General features: G+C 41.2%; 1 protein-coding gene across 8 annotated transcripts in view; it reads left to right on the forward strand.

The window, feature by feature from the left end:
• The window catches only part of IRS1 (insulin receptor substrate 1), an 84,856-nt gene that overhangs the window by 58,902 nt on the left and 10,571 nt on the right, over positions 1–15,383 (forward strand). For 6 of the 8 annotated variants that reach the window (XR_005584818.1, XR_005584814.1, XR_005584813.1 and 3 more), the window contains one exon: positions 8,124–8,248. The exons of the other annotated variants lie outside the window; for them this stretch is intronic. The gene's annotated coding sequence lies outside the window, so the exon portion shown is untranslated. The remainder of the gene's footprint in view (positions 1–8,123; positions 8,249–15,383) is intronic. 8 annotated transcript variants of the gene reach the window in all.

Raw genomic sequence — 15,383 nt, forward strand, 5'->3', positions numbered from 1 at the left:
GCACTATGGAACTTCTAGTGTAATTGGTATAGAATCAAACAAGAAAATTGGTTACTTATATTCATGACTTAGTCATCTGTAACACTTGCTACTGATGTGCTTATAAACCTTTATAAATAGAGCAATAAATTAACGGTCCATTTTGGTCAATTTCACGGTCATAGGATTTTAAAAATCGTAAATTTTATGATTTCAGCTGTTTAAATCTGAAACTTCACAGTGTTGTAATTGTAGGGGTCATGACCCAAAAAAGGAGTTGTGTGTGTGGGGGGGTGGGGGTTGCAAGGTTATTATAAGGGGGTTGCTTTCTTCTGCACTGCTGCTGGTGGTGCCTTCAGAGCTGGGCAGCTGGAGAGCAGTGGCTGCTGGTTGGGAAGGCAATGCAGAAGTAAGCGTGGCAATACTGTGACCCCTTAAAATAACCTTATGATCCCCCTGAAACTCCCTTTTGGGTCAGGACCCTCTATTTGAGAAACGCTGGCCTCCCCTGTGAAATCTGTATAGTATAGGGTAAAAGCACACAAAAGACCAGTTTTCACGGTCCGTTACGCGTTTTTCATGGCTGTGAATTTGGTAGGGCCCTACTTACAAGCGTGCCTGTAACATGCTGATAACCTCTACTAATCCATTTATTAAGCCTCTATAAACTATTAATATACCCTTAATGTTAAGTGTGACCAAAAAGATCAGTGTCTTACATAATTGGCTACTACAACATGGTATTGGTTATTTATTTACACATTTAGTGAAGTTATTTTAAGCCATTTCCATGTTGTGTATCAAATGGCTTAACTTACTATAAGTTAAAAATAATTACAAAATCTTTTAATTACTGAATTAAAATATCTTACTCATTCTCAAAATCCAGTTTGAGTATCAGCTTCAATTATTTTAGGTACAATTATGCAAACAAAATATTATTCTCACATCATTAGATTTGTTAAAATTATAACAGGTTATTAATGTAGCTGTTCAACAATTTTTCACTTAAAATCTTAGTTTTAATGTCTCTAAGTATTAGTTCAGTGAACATACGTCCATTTATTATGTTAGTGCCTTTAAATTATAGCTAGGGCCCTACCAAATTCATGGCTATGAAAAACTCGTCACAGATAGTGAAATCTGGTCTCCCCCCATGAAATCTTTAATGGACTTTTACCCGATTACTATGCAGATTTTACGGGGGAGACCAGTGTTTCTCAAATTGGGGATCCTGACCCAAAAGGGAGTTGCGGGGAAGTTGCAAGGTTATTTTAGTGGGGTTGCGGGATTGCTACCCTTCTGTGCTCCCTTCAGAACTGAATGGCCAGAGAGATGTGACTGTTGGCCAGGCATCCAGCTCTGAAGGCAGCAGCCGACTAGCAGCAGAGCAGACCACCCCCGCCTCCCATTTCTCCCCCCACCCCCCACAACTTTTTGGGTCAGGACCCCTACCATTGCAGCACCATGGAATTTCAGATTTAAATACGTGAAATCATGGAATTTACTATTTTAAAAATCCTATAACCGTGAAATTGACCAAAATGGACCATGAATTTGGTAGGGCCCTGATTACAGCAATATTTCAGGCTTTTATATTTTCACTGAATGAAATTGTAAAGAAACAGAAACAGAGGGCTGTTTTTTATTTAATCTATCTTTCATAATTACTCTTAATTTTATTCACAGCTGTATCCAAATCAGCACCCCGGGTCATGCTAGATGCTTCTTTCTGTGTCCACCTAGTATAACGGTTCTCAATCTGTGGATCGGGACCCCAAAGAGGGTCACAACCCCATTTTAATGGGGTCACCAGAGCTGGCGTTAAACTTTCTGGGGCCCAGGGCCAAAGACCGACCCCCACCTCCTGGGACTGAAGTCTGAGGGCTTCACCCCGGGGTGGTGGTGCTCAGGCTTTGCCCCCCGGCTTGAGGTCATGTAGTAATTTTTGTTGTCAGAAGCAGGTCGTGGTGCAGTGAAATTTGAGAACTGACCTAATGGAAACTCTGTGTGAAGCGTTCCCCCTGGGGTGCCACCTGGAACTGGAGTACCTCTGCGCCCCCTAACCCACCAGCTTGGGCTTCCTCTCACACTGTACTGCTGTGACAAGCTGCAAAGCCCTCCAGCCTACACTTTCACCAGCATACATACAGGTAGGGACACACACAGCTGCTGTTACACGCAGGCTCTCTAACCACCAGCTTCCCAATCTGGGACCCCAGAACAGTACCGTCCTGCCCTGGTCAAATCTGGCCAGTATATGGGTTTAATACCTGGTCCACCTCTCCCTCATGTGAAGAGAACAATGCACACTTGTGGTAACCAAGCAGAGATTTACTGCAAGCACTCCAGTCAAAGCTCACTGGTATAGATTAAAACAAAAACAAGTTTATTAACTACAAAAGAGAGATTTTAAGTGATTATAAATGATATAAAACTGATCAAAGCAGATTACCTAATAAATTAAATAAAAAATGCAAACTAAGCTTAATATACTAAATAGATTGGATATGAATTAGCAGATTCTCACCCTGAGAAATGATACAAGCAGCCTGCAGATCCTTAAGGGCCAAGCTGCACTTGTTTTACAGCTTGGAATCCTCAGGTGTTTCATACACAGGCTAGAAATCACTTTAGCCTTGGTCCAGCACTTCCCCCAGTTCAGTCTTTGTTCCTCAGGTGTTTCCATGAGTCATCTTGTGTGGGAGTGAAGAACCACAGATGATATCACTCACTACCTTGTATAGCTTTAGCATATGGCAGGAGCCCTTTGTTTCAAAACTTGGTTCCCAGACAAGTTTGTGGGAAAAATACTGACATCCCAATATGGAGTCCAGAATCGTGTGGCCTGGTCACATGTCCTTGTAAAGTCCATAGCAGCCATTACTTACAGGCTCTTTGGAGTGTTCTCAGGAAGCTTCTCCTAAGGCCTATTGTTTTTCCTAATGGCCTATTGCCCTGAATAGGCCCTACCTCGCCTACTATCTAGACTGAAAGCATCTTGTCTAGTGGGCATTACCCAGGTGTAACTACATTTGAAATACAGATACATTGTCAATATTCATAACTTCAAATACAAAAATGATACATGCATACAAATAGGATAATCACATTCAGCAAATTATAACTTTTCCAATGACACCTCACATGACTTATTTTGCATAAAATACATCATAATTATGCTATAATCATATAATAATATCAGTATGAAGAATATGGGGTGCAGTGTCACACTCCTTATTTGCCTTATTGTTTTGGACTAGCATTGACTATTTTTCTTTTCTTCAATCACTGTCTAGCTCTTATTTTCCTACTACACCTCTTCAGAGAACAACTAGAATGACAACAATTGTTTTGAAAGCATAATCCTAATATAAATAAGTATTACAGTGTCTAACAGGTTCACCAGCTAATTTAGCCCTTGCACTGAGAGCTGATTAAATTGCTCAGTGCTTCTTTTGAGGTTAATCCCATTGAAGTCCAAAATATCTTGATAGTTAAATCTGGGGGTGGCATATATCTGCCCTTCCAAGCTCTTGCACTTATAGTAAAGATTCAGTTTGCTGTAATTGTCATCAACTTGTTGAACTTCTTTTTTTAAACTAGAAATCCTGTTTTAAGTATAGCCCAAAGTAACTTCCCTCTACTAAGAACAAGATGCTTTGAAGAGCACTGTAAAAATTGTTTCTTTTTTTTTCCAGGCATCTGTGTTATTACCTTCTTCTTGCCACCATATGCTTTATAATGAAAAACGTAGGTTTTGGAAGGTTGTGTGTGTACATGTACATTTTCTCTCTTTTTTTTTTTTTTTTAAATCTTTTAAAAGAACATTATTTAGGTTGCAAAGTGTAGCACTTGAAAGTTAGGAAAATCAGATTTAAGGTTGTCTGAACAACCTTAATTCTGCCCCTTTTTGCATATACATTGTGATAGTCTCTAACTGCATGGTCACACAATTTTTTCACAGGACCCTGCCTAGTCCAGTGTGCAGGATGGATGGTGTTCAGGGAATGAAGCAGTTATTCATTTTTTTTTCTCTCTTATCCTCAAGGGTTAATTTATGCCTTTGTCTTATTTATTGCACACCATCCAAAGCCTGCACTGAATATGGAATTATTAATGGCCATGCAGACATTTCTGTGGCACTCATCACTGTAGTATCTGAACCTCACAAATATTAATGAATTTATAGTCAAACTCCCCTGTGAGATAGACTGTTGTCCTCCTGTTACACGCAAGAAACTGAGGCATAGGGAGATAAAAGCTAAAACTTGCAAAAGTTTCTGCTAATTAGAGGTACTGTAGTGACTGTCCTAACTTGAGACATCCAGAGCCTGATGTTTCTTTTTTCAGAACACTTAGCATTTTTATAATTCATATGTTCAAAGCACTGTTCAGACATTGACTGAGTAAACCTCACTACAATCATGGAAGGTAGATGTGAAGTAGTATAATATCTATTTTACAGATGGGGGAACCTGAGACAGAAGGGATAAGTGACATGTGTAAGACCAACAAGAAATCAGTAAAAGAGCCAAGATTAGATTTAAGGATCACCTGACTTTGAATACTGTTCTTATACCTCCAGACCACACTGCCTTATCAAAATTTCCATAACTTCCATGGGCTTAGTGCAGTTATGAGTGCCCAGCCCTTCTGAGAATCAGGTCCCAGGTGTCAAATGGAGAATACACAAATGATCACCTGTGAAAAATCAGTTAATATATTTTCATGTGCAAAATTGTAATGTATGTGGATATTGATGATTGAGTACATGAGAATTACTAACACTAAGCACTGCTAGGTCTTCAGGGAAGGGCAAACTGAGTGCAGATTACTGGAAGTATACGTCAGGAATGCATCAAGAATATTCGTATAAAAAACAATGTTATGGGTTTAAATGGCATAGATTTATTTTAAGTGCTCCAAATACATCATTTGCATGTGATCTGTGTTTTCTTGACATCAAGATGATCTTTTAATCAGTCAGCTAAACTCACCTCTTTAATGGAGTCACTCTTAGGAGGACTCTGGCTTATGGTCAAATGACTGCTTTATTTTCTTTTATAGGTTTGTCTGAGCTAGTACCTCATCTCTCTGTTGCAGTTTTTTCATGGAGGACTTCTCACTCTCTCCTTTTAATTCTGTATTTTCTTGAATTACATTTTTTCTGCTGGGCAGAACCACTTGCCGTAAGGCACAGCGAGCTCTTTTAACAGAAATGTAATGTGTTGTACTAGATATACAGCATAATGTGGTAATTGGCTGAATGGATGTTTTGTCTATTTCTTGTGTCCCAATTTCTCCCCCCTCCCCCCATTTTTTGGCAACTTTGTGTTTTTTCTTGTTGGTTCTAATCTATTTTGTACAATTTTTTTGTCCTGCTTTCCTGGATGTCTGTTCATTCTTCTGTTCTGCCTCCCAGTTGCTCCTTCATTATCATTGTTGATCCTTAGTGTCCTCTTGTTGGACACTAGAGAAAGTGTTCCTTCTACAGTCAGTAAAGCACTTGTTCCTTCAGCACTTCAAGTAGTGCTGTATAGGCTAACCACTTCATTTGGACAGGCAAAACACCAGGGGGACCAGGAAGAATGGTGCTGTGGTCCGGTGGCCAGGTTACCCACTCCAGAGACTGCTGTATATTTTCCTTTCACAGAGCAAAGAGAAACCCATGGCTGGCCCATGCCCGCTGACTCAGGCTTGGTCGGTGGGACTGTTTCAGTGCTGTGTAGACTTCAAGGCTCAGACTGGAGCCCTGGGACCCTCTTACCCCGCAGGGTCCTAGAGCCAGCCCGATCCCGGAAGTCTGAACAGCAATGAGACAGCACCACAGCCTGAGCCCTGCTAGCCCAAATCAGCTGGCAGTAGGCCAGCTGACGGTTTTTTCTTTGCTGTGTAGACATACCCAGTCTCTCTCCACCACAGTCAGGTTCTGCACTCCTCATACATGTTCATCAATAGAAATGGCCACAGCTAAGCAGAATTTTGCAGGCTTAGTTTTAAGGTGGACATACATGAATTGTTATACATACAAAAATCCAGAATGGTCAGCACAGGGCTTCTGTAGATGTGGCTGTAGGCACATAGTTCTTTAAGGTGCTGTTAGGAAAACATTTCTGTCTCACTGTAATGCCTGCCAGTTCACTTATCCTTGGACAAATAAGACTTGCTAAGTGTAACTACACTTTTTATGTTTTAAAATTCCTCCTAAGTTGTCTAGCATTCATTTTATGTTAGGAAACAATAATATTACTTAATAAAAGTTGTCTTTGATATCTGTGAATTTTGCCTCTCCCTTACACTGGCCCTGGAGATGCTTCATACTAATAAAACTGGTGCTGAGACATCAGTTTTATATATAGGTCCCACTCTTCTTGTTTAAACCAATGAAGAGAATGCCTTCACTTTGTAAACAGCATATGAATTGTTAGCAGAGTTGCAGAAAGATGGCACAAGTGACCATTGAAAATTGAGCTCTGTGATAGTCATATTGGATGCTAGAAAACCTTTTATCTTTGCTATGGTGGTCATACCAATATACGGGAAGCCTCAGTGTATCTTTGTAAGTTCAGTCAGGGTTAATTGCGTGTTGAAACTAGCTACAATTCTGAGGTTGTGTTAATATATCAAGAGGCAGGTAGGTTACCTACTTTTTCCCCCTGGAGAGAGAGCAGTTCAAATTGTTAATAGTATTGGTGGGATTGTTCAGCTCCTAACGACATCAAAAGAATATTGCTTCATTTCTTTTGTAAGAAATTCCTTTTGAGAAATGAATTGCGTCATGAAGACCATGCAAGGTAATGTCTTCCAATTATTAGTAATTTTGCACTTTCAACTGTAAATGGCACTTATTTTGACAGACCACTTAAAACTTAACTGCAGTATTTTAACCATCAAATTGTGTAGTTTTAAAATCGATCAAATAAGATTTTTTTTTTGAGAAAAGACTTTTGACATCTTCGTGGGTTTTTTCATTAAAAAAATCAGGATGCAAAATATGTTGAGTTGGTAGTGTATTTAAAAAAAAATGCAATACACTTTTTTCTGTTCCCTATGTTTGGAGATGTACAATAGGGTCAGATTTATAGTAGTTCCCAAAATAAATATTTTTATAATGCATTTAAGATTTTTAAAAACCTTTGGCATAAAAATAAAAGATGGGATTTTTCAGAAAGCTCAGCATTTGGCTAACTGCTCTCATTGACGTTAATAGCAATTTTACCAATTTTTACCAATGCTACCATTTTTATTGGGGACAATTAGGACATTGCTAAGTGCTTTTTAAAATCCCACCCAGTGTATCATAATTTAAAAAAAATAAAATAAAGCCGACTGGGATGAGGAGTAGTTTACATTGAGTAAGATGATGAAAATAAACACTGATCCAACTTTTGCTCTTCAAAGTTAACATTCAACATTCAGTTTAAATGGAAGAGAGTAAAAAGGGATTGTTACTAGCAGGTTTACTACTTTGGATTCTCTAGATTGTGGGCCCAGTCCTGGAAGGCACTCAGCATCCTTAACTTCTATGAACTTGAGAGCAGATATCTTGATCTTCTGTGGGAACTGAGGATGCCCAGCATCTCTCATGTCCTTCAGTTTCAGCAAACAGTGCAACTTCTACAATAACCAGTTACTGCTTTGGCTGTCTTGATCAATTTCTGTGAGAGTTTTAGAGCAGCAGCAAACACTTTGTGCAATGAACATTGAAACTATTACCAAATGTGTATCATCATGTTATCAGATATTTGTACTCTATGCTGCAAGTTGTGATTTTTGGGGAGGGAAAAAGAGGATGGGTACCATCACTATTCTTATGTAAGGAACACCAGAGGTAGTCTAAGTTGCTGGGAGTATTAGAGCAGCATTATAAAAGGTTTCAAGGTGAGCTGGATGAACCAAATCTAGTCGGAGTCTGCATTCTCTGACTTTATGGGAGCCTTTATTACTTGTCTTTTCTTCCTGGGTGGAAAAAATATTCCCTTCATTTTGGTTGGAATGGTGCTTTAGTTAAACGCTCAGCCTGGATTATTATTAAAAAAGCCTGTAGAGAGGGCAAAGGGATCCAAAACACATTGTGTTTTTATTAAACGGGGGCAAAAAGCCAACAAGAACTTCACTAAAAATGTAACATTTTTCCACAGGGACACACACTCTCCTGTGGTTCCCATTTTATAAGAAAAAGAAACCTACAATCTGCAGGCTGCAACTCACTTTCCTGTTACTCAACCCATTGATGGACAATAATTTCTTTTTCAAAATTGGAAAGGTAAAAATGATAAACTAGAAATGCAGTTTTTGAGCTAAGTCAGCTGTGTTCAATCTTCTGTCTGTTGAACTTCCATAATAAAGTAAGAGGTTCCCTGCAGCATCTCTTTCCATTCGCAACCTGATTAATTGCATTTTTTTAAAACATCTTTCTACAACAGCCCAGAAAACTGACTTGTTTTCTGCTCCTTATAGATGAAGCATACACATATGACCTGTAATTGTCACTCCCTCCTATATTGATGTTTGCTGGCTGTCGCCCCCTCACTTTCCTATCCCTAACCTGTCCTAGCCTTCTCTTGCTGACTGAACTGATTGGTTTGGATTTTGTGCTGATTTTTCACTGAGTAGACAGACCCTAAGGCTGAATTTAAACTGGTTAATTCTTAAGTGTTCCTTTGCACTAGTGCTATAGCCATGTTGGTCCCATGATATTTGAGACAAGGTTGGTGATGTAACACCTTTTATTGGGCCAGCTTGTGTTGGTGAAAGAGAAGCTTTTGAGCTACACAGAGCTGCTCTTTAGGTATGGGAAAGGCCATCGCTAAATACAAAGTCGAACAGATTGTTTAGAATAAGTAATTCACAGGTTCTATAAGACTATTCAAGGTGAAGTGGCTTGTTAACACCTCAACAGAAAAGGACAAAAAAGGGGGAGTTTGTAACCCACTAACAGTTGTAATAAGCAATAAATTCACTGCCTTTATTAAGGGCATATCTACACGTACAGCGCTGCAGCTGCATTGGTGCAGCACGTCTGGTGAAGACGCTCTATGCCGATGGGAGAGAGTTCTCCCATCAGCATAATAAAACCACCTCCGCGAGCGGCAGAAGCTATGTCAGCAGGAGAAGCTTGTCCACTCCAGTACTTTTTGTCGGTGTAATTTTATGTTGCTCAAGGGAGGTGGTGGTTTATTTACGTCCCTGAGTGACACAAATTCTGCCGACCTAAGCTGTAGAACCAGGGGTTCCTAAACTGGGGGTCGGGACCCCTCAGGGGATCGCAAGGTTATTACATGGGGGGTCGCGAACTGTCAACCTCCACCCCAAATCCCGCTTTGCCTCCAGCATTTATAATGTTGTTAAATATATAAAAAAGTATTTTTAATTTATTGTGGGGGGGTTGCACTCAGAGGCTTGCTGTGTGAAAGGGGTCACCAGTACAATAGTTTGAGAGCCACTGGTATAGACATAGCCTTAGACCAGGATTTTTATTGTCTAGCAAAGTTATGAATGTAAGTTCCCAGGCTTGTCTCTTGAAGATGTTGTTTTGTAGATTCCCTTTGAGGATGGGGGCTTAGAGGTCAGATAATGGAGTGATTGTTTTGTGAACAGTGTTTGTGGTGCCCCTCTGCCATGTACATTGGCCAAACCAGACAGTCTCTATGCAAAAGAATAAATGGACACAGATCAGATGTCAAGAATCATAACATTCAAAAACCAGTGGGAGAACACTTCAACCTCCCTGGTCACTCAATTACAGACCTCAAAGTCGCAGTTCTGCAACACAAAAACTTTAAAACCAGACTCCAACGAGAAACTGCAGAATTGGAATTAATTTGCAAACTGGACACCATTAAATTAGGCTTGAATAAACACTGGGAGTGGATGGGTCATTACACAAAGTAAAAACTGTTTCCCCATGCTAATTTTTCCCCTACTGTTACTCTCACCTTCTTGTCAACTCTTTGAAATGGGCCGTCCTGATTATCACTACAAAAGGTTTTTTTTCTCCTGTTGATAATAGCCCACTTTAATTGATTAGTCTTGTTAGAGTTGGTATGGCAACACCCATTTTTTTCATGTTCTCTGTGTGTGTGTATATATATCTTCCTACTGTATTTTCCACTGCATGCATCCGATGAAGTGGGTTTTAGCCCATGAAAACTTACGCCCAAATAAATTTGTTAGTCTCTGAGGTGCCACAAGTACTCCCCGTTCTTTTTGCTGATACAGACTAACACGGCTACCACTCTGAAACTTGAAAAATAACAAAAATCCTGGGATGCACCCTCCCCAGGGGTCTCACCCCATCTGTAAGGCTGAAGTTAATCAGCATTTATGCCCTCTGTCCTGCATGTTCTGCTTACGTATGGCAATGGTTGGCATCCTGCTTCAGAGCAACTCTCCTTCTTAGATAAAGTCTGTCTCCTTATGCCATACACTCAGAGGCTGCACAAGACAATCCACGGCCCTAGCTGAAACTTCAATGTACACCCCCTACCCCACCCCCATAAGCCTAGAGTGGCAGATTTAGCGCTGCCACCCCTCTGACATGATGGGAAGTGGGGGAGTGACATTGTGACCTGGTACATGGGATGCAGTGCCACTCATGGAGGGTGACTGGGCTAAATCTGCCACCATAAACTACTGTGTAGTTTGCTTACAGCTAGAGCAGCCCCTGTATGTGCTCAACTGCAAGGCTCCAGTCCCCTCCCCTGTCAGTCTTGCCTCACCTGTATAGAAAAAAGGATTGTTCCAGGGGGTGGGCCAGTAGTTGAGACTTTCAAAGTTGATAGCCCCACACTAATGTCTTGATTGATAGTCAGTGATCCTTCAGTGGGATGTCAAGCCCCTTTCATGGGCAGGATGGCTATCTGTAATGTACCTTAGTAGGCTTGACTTGCACAGGTTTGCAGTGGTGTCCTAGCTGTGTTGGTCCTAGGGTATTGGAGAAACAAAGTGGGTGAGGTGGTCCATTTATTGGATCAACTTCTGTTGGTGATAGAGACAAGCTTTTGAGCTATGCAGAGCTCTTTTTCAGGTCTTGTCTTTTTCACCAACAGAAGTTGATCCAAAAAAAAAGGTTGCCTTACCCACCTTGGTTTTTCTTGAGCAAGTTGAGACGTGATCAGCACATAATACAAAATGGAGATCATAGTGTAAAAAAAAAAAAAAGTGTTCACAATTGGATACAGATAAATTCCACTCTATCACAATGCCCACTGCCCCATTTATCTTCTCTCTTTCGTGTAGCCATCTGCTACTCCATTTCACACCCCATCCTTTGCCTTCTTTTCTACATCTTGCACTCCTTAAATTTCATCTCCCCTTCACCCCCACAACCCTTTTCATCTCGTGTTCTGCACCATTTCCCTTCTCCTGAAATGGCTAAAATGATAGCTTTCATTTTCTTTAAGCGTATTCTCTGCAGCTGTCTTCACTAGGAAGAAAGGTCTGTTCTTAACTCGAGTTAGCAAACTTGAGGTAAAAATCTTAGTGATTACAAGATGGCTTGTAGCTGTCACATGGTCAAAGTAAGGCCATAGTCTTTAAGTAACTCAAGTTAAGTACACAGCTTTTTTGAACTTCTGAAGACAAGGTCTGCCAGCAACATCTACTTGAAAACTGCTCAGCAGAATACCTTCTGATTTGTTAGTGCAGAAGGTAGAGATCAGACTTCCAGCAAATAGGGTAGAGAGAGAGTCCTGCATTTCCCACTGGCAGAATGAAGAAACTGCATGTGAGATGAAATGGGGGAATTTAGCTGAAGGCGTGAAATAGTAGGAGGGGGAAGAACACTATATGAAGTAAGGAAGAGTCGTCCGTCGTCGTCGTCATTATCACCACTCCCATAACTGCATTGGTCATTGGGGCACCATCACTGATGAGCAATCAACCAATTGTCTCCACCCCTGACAATTGTGTGTGAGTGCTTGAGTCTCTGCGAAATCCATTCTTGTCCACTCATTTATGTTTCCAATCCCTCTCTTCTTCTGTCTACCTCTTCTTCTCTTCCCCTGTCCCTTGGAGGATGATCTTGGATAGGCCCAATCTTGTTACATGGCTGTACCACTTCAGTTTGCGCTTTTTCATCAGGATGTCTTCATATGACCCGCGCATTCGGTGATGATGTTGTGGACCTTTTCATTAGTGACATAGTCGAAGTAGGAGAGGCCCAGGATTTTACGGAAGTATCTCATCTCTTCTACCTGTATTTTCCATTCAAGTTCTGTTGTAAGGATCCATGTCTCTCAGGCATACAGAAAAATGGAGATGACCAGTGCATGCAGCAGTTTGTTTGGATTCTAGGGAGATGTTCTTATTCCTCCAGTTGGCTTTAGCTTTGCCGCTGCTGTTTGCACAGTTCTTGCCAGTATTTCTACCTTTGATCCTTCATCAATGATGGTTGCCCCCAAATACTTGAACTGTTTCACTGTCTCCAGCTTTTGTCCATTGACAGTGATATGTGAGCTGATCCTATCACGTTTGTTTGTCATTAGCTTGGTTTTCTCTGTACTGATTTCCATGCCGTATTTTGCAGAGGTTTCATTCAATTGTTTCACAAGGTTGGCAAGTTCATCTTTGCTGCCTGCCAGGCCATCAATGTCATCAGCGTACCAAAGATTTGAGATTGTTCACCCCCCAGTGCCGACTCTGCATATGTGATCTTCCAGGGCATCAGTCGTCATGCACTCCAAGTAGATGTTGAACAGAGTGGGCAAAAGAAGGCAGCCTTGCCAGGCTCCAACAGTGGTGCGAAACCACTCTCCTATTGTGCCATTGAGACCTACACTGCTGGCCTTGGCGTACAGTTGTTTAATGGAAAGAATAAGCTTACAACCAACATTGTACTTCTTCATGGCTGCCCAGAGAGCTTCGTGCTGTACTCCGTCAAACGCCTTCTTGAAGTCAACAAAGACGTGGTAGATGTCCTGCGGGTGTCGTAAGTACTTCTCACATAGAACATGAAGGTTGAAAATCTGTTCTGTGGTGGTACTTCCGGTATGAAAGCCAGCCTGTTCTGTAGTGATGATATTCTCTGCTTGTGGCTTCAATCTGTTCAATATGACTTTCAACATCACTTTGCTGGGATGGCTAATTAAGTTTATGGTCCAGTAATTTTGACACAATTGCATGTTGCCTTTCTTTGGCAGAGTGATGATTAGTGACTGTGTCCACGTGGAGGGCCACTCACTGGTCTGCCAGATCTTGTTGCAGATCTTGGTGAGTACATTTATTACTATTTCTCCTCCGTTCAGCTGGGATGTTGTCAATACCTGTAGCCTTTCCATTCTTGAATGATTTCACAACTGTCTCCACTTCTTCATGCAGTATTGGAAAGTCATCCTCCTGTGTTGAATCTGGGCTTCTAGGACACTAGGATCTCCATTTGTCTGGCGGTTGTATAGATCAGAGCAGTAGTTTGTCCACCTGTTGATGATGTTCTTTTCTTCTGTAAGACTGTTCCCTTCTTTGTCTTGAATTGAGTTAGCTTTGGTCCATTTTTCCTTCATCAGATCTTTTACAACCTGGAAGGCTCATTTGATATTTTTATTATTGATACACTCTTCAATTTTAGAGCATAGTTTTTCAATCCATTTCTCTTTGGCCACCTTCATTCCTTTCTTGATCTTTCTGCCAATTGCTCTGTATTTATCAGCTCCCTCACTGCTGTTCTTGTCTCTCTTAAGTTCTCTTCTAATGTCACACATCTGTAGTATTTCATTTGTGACCTATGGTTTTGTCGTCTTACGGTGTTTCCCAAGGATGTCCATTGTTGCCTCATTCGTTACAGTGTTGAAATTGTTGGTCATTGTTTCTACATCTTCCTTTAGAGCAAGCAATGGGGCAAATTTTCCGCCAATCATTGCTTGGAATGACTCTGCAATGTTTCGGTCTGAGTCTTTCTAAGTCAATCTTGGTTCTGGTGAACGGTTTTCCTTAGCCACAGCCAAAAGTTTAGCATCACAAGGTTGTGATCACTTCCAATATAAGCACTGGAGAAAGCTCCTTGTTTTAGCTCTGTTAATCCCAGAACGAAATTGGTTTTGCACTATGATGTAGTCCATCTGGCTGTGATGTAGACCATCAGGTGCATGCCATGTTGATCGTCTGGATGCTTTATGTGCTCCTAATGTGTTTGCAAGAACCAGATTGTTATAGCTGGCAAACTCCAAAAGTCTCAATCCTCTCTCATTGGTTACCGCATTACAGAAAGGGCCACAATAATCTCGCCAATCTGCCTGTGCGTCAGTACCCACTTTAGCATTCCAATCTCCCTCTACAATCGGGATATATTTCTTGTGTACCTTATCGATGATGTCTTGGAACTGATTGTAAAAAATCTTCAATTTGCTCGTCGTCATAGTCTGTTGTAGGGGCGTAGACTTGTACCACTGTGATATTAAACGGTACTGCCTTTAGACAGGGAAATAAGACTGCTGGACGTTGGGCGGCATGCTAATATTGAATTCTTGACATCGTTATGCACACGAAATCCTACGTTGTTGACATGTTTGTCCTCTCCATTGTAATAGAGTACATAGCCTTCTTCAAAATTCTTCCATCTGACCTCAGAGATTACTAGGAGGTGTCAAGTGTATTGTTCCATTTCGTACGTGAGTTCTTTCACCTCCCTATTTGTCTCAATGTCCTTGCATTCCATGCGGCTATGGTGATGTTATCTGTTCACGGATCCTCTTTGTTGGGGTTACACCAGTAGTATACTTGTTGCATTCGCCCTGGTGGGAGACGGATGGTGCGGTCATTATTAACCCAGGCTGCAACCAATCCGGTATGGACATGGTTGACTTGCTTATCATACGGTGTGTCTTGGGCAAATTTCTAACCTGGCGGAGCCCATCCCTCTCCAGGCAGCCCCCTTTTAGTCGCCTCTTACGACATGCATGGAGGAGCCAGTGGGCCTATTCTGTCTCTGGACCCACAGGGGGAGATAGGAAGAATAAAGAGAGGAAAAACAAGGGATGGGGAAGAAATTTTAAAAAATTAAATTCCTTCTCCCCCATAATTAGTCCTGCCTTGTCTGTAAAAGTCTGGAGAGAGATTCTTCCCACCAAATGAAAAGAGTCTTGAAGTTGGGAAGAGCTTGATTTCCACATATCTGTTGTAGGCATGGGGAGAGGACAAGGAAAAATGTGGGGTTTGGAATAAAGTGAACCTCTTCAAACAATTCCCAGTTTGAAACGCTGTCTGTATTGAATAGGGGTCTTGAGTGTTTTCCCTTTCCAAACCTCCAAGGTAATCTGTCCAGGTCTTGCAGAGCAGGATTCTGAATTAGGGGCAGCGAAAAACTATGACAGCAGTCTGAAAAATCCAGGCTGTACATTAGACAGGCACTATTTTGCTTAGACTAAACCTCATCCAAAGTGTGTGTGGGTTTTTTCCTGCCTACA

Source organism: Mauremys reevesii, linkage group 9, assembly GCF_016161935.1.
Source record: "Mauremys reevesii isolate NIE-2019 linkage group 9, ASM1616193v1, whole genome shotgun sequence".
Classification (NCBI taxonomy): domain Eukaryota; kingdom Metazoa; phylum Chordata; order Testudines; family Geoemydidae; genus Mauremys; species Mauremys reevesii.